This window comes from Rattus norvegicus, chromosome 20 (genome assembly GCF_036323735.1).
Source record: "Rattus norvegicus strain BN/NHsdMcwi chromosome 20, GRCr8, whole genome shotgun sequence".
NCBI classification, from domain to species: Eukaryota; Metazoa; Chordata; class Mammalia; order Rodentia; family Muridae; genus Rattus; species Rattus norvegicus.
In genome coordinates this window covers 7,415,292-7,420,439 of record NC_086038.1, presented here as the reverse complement: position 1 = coordinate 7,420,439, position 5,148 = coordinate 7,415,292, and positions in this window count along the sequence as shown.

Below are 5,148 nucleotides of genomic sequence, written 5' to 3'. Positions count from 1 at the left end.
CCAGGGTTTGCTTTTTTCCCCTTCCTACCTCCAACCTAGGGTTGGGATGGACAGTCAGAGAAACACTCAGGTGATTTTTTAACCCAAAAACAAAGGACAGCATCCATCCTCAGATCCTCGGGTCAATCACCAGGTTCGAATACTTTCACAGTACCCAGCCTGAGGTCCCGCACGATCAGGCAGAGTCCCGCAGCAGAATCACCAAGGGCTCAGTCAACTCTCTGAATGCAAGCCTAGACTTAGCTACTTATCGTTGGTGATTCAGTCGGGTTTCACAGAGCCTCGATCTCAAACTCACTGAGCACCTAAAGACGACCTTGACCTCAACATCTGGTCTCCACCTGGCACGTGCTGGGTTTGCAGACGTGTGTCAGCACACCCAATTTCTCTGGTTCCGGGGGTTCTGGCTTTATGTATGCTAGGCAAGCCCTCAATGTGCTGTGCCACGTCCCCAGCCTCCTTGTTTTTGAGACAGAGGCTCCCTCTGTAGCCAAGGTTGGCTTATTATCCAGGATATGACCCTAATTGATCTAGAACTCAGGTGGATTTCCCTCTCCCCATTCTCCTGAGAGCTGGGGTTGCAGACAGGAGCCACCACAGCACACCTGGCAAACAAAAATCGGTTGTTTTTAAACAGTCTCACTATGTCTCTCTGGCTGGCCAAAACATTCTATGTCGGCCAGGTTGGCCTTGAACCCTGCTCCTACTTCTCAAGTGCAGAATTAAGGGCATGTGCCTATGTGTAATGTAATTTTTTATTTTATTTTTTTTTTGAGACAGGGTTCTCTGTGTAGCCCTGGCTGTCCTGGCTCCTACAGATTCCTAGCCAGCTTCGCTTCTGCTTCTAGGCTAGAGACATGACTTTCTGTATCTTACGAAAAACCTAGATCTACACATGAAAGAAAATAGGGCTTAATTCACTTAATATGATAATCTTTGATTGCATCATTTTCCTCTAAAGGACATTATTGTTTTACCCCTTTGCATGACTGAATAAAATTCCATTTTCAAAAGATTGTTTTTTTTTAATTTTATGTGTCTGAGTGTTTTGTCTTTATGTTTGCCTGCACCTGACGCCCTCAGGGTTTGGAGGAAGTCATTGGTCTCACTAGAATTGGCACTAGAATTGGAGCTCAGCTGGTGTAAGCCACCCATGTGAGTGCTGGGAACTGAACTTGGATCCTCTATATGAGCAGCAAACGCTGTCAACCATGGTGTCATTTCTGTAATCCCATCCTTTTTAAAGATTTATTTTAAATAAAGATTTATTTAAATATTTATTAAAGATTTATTTCAATATTTATTTTATATATGTGAGCACACTGTAGCTGTCTTCAGACTCACCAGAAGAGGGCATCAGATCTCATTACAGATGGTTGTGAGCAACCATGTGGCTGGTGGGAATTGAACTCAGGACCTCTGGGAGAGCAGTCAGTGCTCTTAACCGCTGAGCCATCTTTCCAGACCCCCATTCGTTTTTTAAAAATGTGCTCTGTAGGGGCTGGAGAGATGGCTCAGCGGTTAAGAGCACCCGACTGCTCTTCCAGAGGTCATGAGTTCAATTCCCAGCAACCACATGGTGGCTCACAACCATCTGTAAAGAGATCCGATGCCCTCTTCTGGTGTATCTGAAGACAGCTACAGTGTACTTATATATAATAAATAAATAAATCTTTTAAAAAAAAATGTGCTCTGTATAGCTTTTCCCAGCCTGGAATCTGCTATGTAGCTGGGCTAACCTTGAACTCCTCATTCTCTTGCCTTCAACTCCTAGTGTTGGCTACACAGTCATGCCTGGATATTTGTTTGTTTGTTCGTTTGTTTGTTTTTGAGGTGGTGTTCTATTGAAGTGAAGAGACTCCACCACCAAGGCAACTCTTATTAAGGAAAGCATTTCACTGGGACCTGGCTTACAGATTCAGAATGTTAGTTCATTATCGTCGGGCATGGCAGGGGTCGGGGGTGGGGGGAGTGTGGTGGCAGGCAAGGAGGCTGCTGGAGAAGTAGCTGAGGGCTTTACATTCTGATTCCTGACCACAGAGGGGGCAGGGGGGGGGAGGGTGGTAAGGATAGACTGACCTGGCCCTGGCCCTGAGCTTTGGAAGCCTCAAGCCTACTCCCAGTGACACACCTCACTCGATAGCCCACACCTACTCAACAGATTCATACATCCTAATCTTTTCCAAACTGGGGACCAAGCATGCAGATATTTGAGCCTATGGGAGCCAATCTCATTCAAACCACCGCAGAGGTGGAATTTTTACTAAGTATCCGAAGCTGGGTTTTAATTAATTAATTTATTTATTATAAACGATATATCAGACATTAATATAAACACTATTCCGGATAATATAAAATAAATAAAGTATGATAAAAATAAAATAACTAACTAAATAAAACGGGTCAGTAAATACCTCTTTGTCTACTTTGCGTCCGCGTGAGATTGCGGATGCGCACGCACATGACGCGTCTCTACGTCCCCCGGCTGAACCTCTTCCATGTTAAGTTTAGGAAGCTGGAGAGACGGCTCAGCTGTGGAGGGCACGAGCTGCTCTTCCGGAGGACATCAGTTTGGTTCCCATCACCACTGTCAGGCTATTCACAGTCACCTGTAACCTCAGCTCCAGTGGATCTGGTGAACTCTTCTGGCCCCCTCAGTCAGGCACCTGCACGCACGCATGGCATATGCACGCTCACACAAATAAATCTTTTTTTTTTTTTTTTTTGGTTCTTTTTTTCAGAGCTGGGGACCGAACCCAGGGCCTTGGCGCTTCCTAGGCAAGCGCTCTACCACTGAGCTAAATCCCCAACCCCATGCAAATAAATCTTAAAAACTTTTTTGACAGAGGGTTTTCAATTTTCCAAATTGATTTTTTTTTTGTCATGCTGAACCTCCGGTTTTAGCCTGCTCTTCAAGTGTGTGTTATTTCCTTTCACCCTTTGTTGAGCCTAAAAATTAGGATGAGGAATGGGCGTGTCCAGACAATGTCATGGCCAAGTAGTGACTCTTGGCACCCATTGAGTACCCATAGTGAGCACAGGTACCCCAGGACGGCCAGTCCCCACTGTAGAACTCAGCTCACCCACATACACACCCACCCCATCGTGGAGTGTGGCTCAGGGGTAGACTGATGACTTCGGATGTGTGCAGCCCTGGAGTTTGTTGGAAATGCTGCCTTTAACCCCATCAGGAGGCCAAGGCTGGTAGATCTCCGAGACTTTGAGGCCAGCCTGGTCTACAGAGGGAGTTCCAGGACAGCCAGGGATACATAGAGAAACCCTGTCTTGAAAAACAAACAAACAAACATCCCTGAGTCTTGGGCTCCTTTTGGGGAGAAAAGGGAGGAAATCTGGCGTCTGCTCCTGACAACAGCCATTAAGCACGCTGGTCGTTCTCACAGAGGAATTGGTTCAGTTCTCAGCTCACAACCATTGGTCTTCTTGGGTACCAGGCACACACATAAATATAAACGCAGACAGAACACTCATGCCTGTGGAACAAAACAAACCAGGCCCCAGAACGTAGCACGCCAGACCAGGGAAGGGTGCAATATTCTCACCTGGACCTCATAGAAAGGAAGATATCTAACCCTGGATGCCAGCCCTATCTTCTGACCGCTCAGTGTATATGTCAAGGGGCAGAGGAGTGGAGAACTCCTGGCAATCGCAGGGGCTTCCGTTTAGCTGGGTTCCCAGTGTTTGACTTACCATCCACACGCTTGTCCATTGGCTACCTGCCTGTACCCAGACCTTAGCGATGCCACTGGACTCCCTTCCTCTCCTAGTCCCGAAAGCTCTCAGCAGCTCTGCACTTCCTGAGCCGTTCTCCAGATGGACTGGTTAATATCTAACCTCAGAAGTCACTTTCTCTCCCTCTGCCTCTGGTAAGAACGCTCTCAAACCCTTAAGCCTCTGGAACCCTTTGAAGTCATTCTATAAAACACACACACACACCACTCATAATTACAGTGTGATTTGTATCTTGAGTTAATATTAGTAACTACGATGTGAACGAAAGAACTTGTGATTGACTGACAGCTGGCTATCAACTTCAGTCAAAGAAACTGATGTAGCATAGTGCACAACCCAGGCTGGCCCTGCTGCTTCTGTCTCCTGAGTATTGGGGCTTAGTTTGCAGGTATGTGCCACCACACTGGATTGTTTGTACTTGAGTTTCTTTGTTTAGTCCATTCACTTAGGAATAGTTTCCTCGAAGATATACTTTATATGCATCCCTACATTTGAGGTGGCGAAAGATAGATATTAATGTCAGACAATACAATACAGTACAGTACAGGGAGCTGAATTATGAAAGGGCCAGACAAAAACAGGGTGCAATGGTGGACAGTCAAATACAGACTGGAAAAACAAGGCACTGGGGAAAATATGGAAGAAAAGCCCACGGATGGAACGGATTTGTGTGGGCAAATGTCAGGAACATAAGGTAAATCCTACCCTTTCCACATCTCTGGAAACTAGGACTTCTTCCGGGTTTAGTGCTGTGCTATGAACTTGACTTTAAGATGGACGAGGAAGCTAAATCAGGCAAAAGGAAGTCATTTAAAGTCCTGTCTGGAAGAGAGTAGGAGGTTTGATGAGACAGCGAACTGAAACACACAGACGTGTGTGTGTGTGTGTGTGTGTGTGTGTGTGTGTGTGTGTTCCTGCGCGCACGTGCATGCGTGCCAGTTTAGGAACCCACTAAGAGAGGAAACTGTAAGGTTTTAAAATCACAAAGGTTGGGGTGGGAGTGGTGGCCGTGATGGCTTTTTTCATGGGCAATCCGGGAGGGATCCAGACTTTGACTATTCCAAAGACCTTTCTCACAAACTAGCCAACAGGACAAGTTCAAGCAAAGGGTCCCTTCCGACTCTAAGGTTCATTACCAGAAAACTATTATTGGCCAGTGCAAGACCAGCAGAGAGCTGCTGTGCTTGCTCGGAGGTGGAAACAGATCACTGGCTGGATTAAGCACTTTCCTGGAAGGTGGCTCTAGGAATTGCTGCAGGCATTAGATTAGAGCTACCCTAGGTCTAGGCACCCAGCACTGAGCCAGTATAATAAGTGCACAGGCAAAGAGTGTTCCCAACCCTCCTTAGCTGCGAGTTACTTAAACACTGAGGGATTTTTACTCAGAACCGAGAAGCA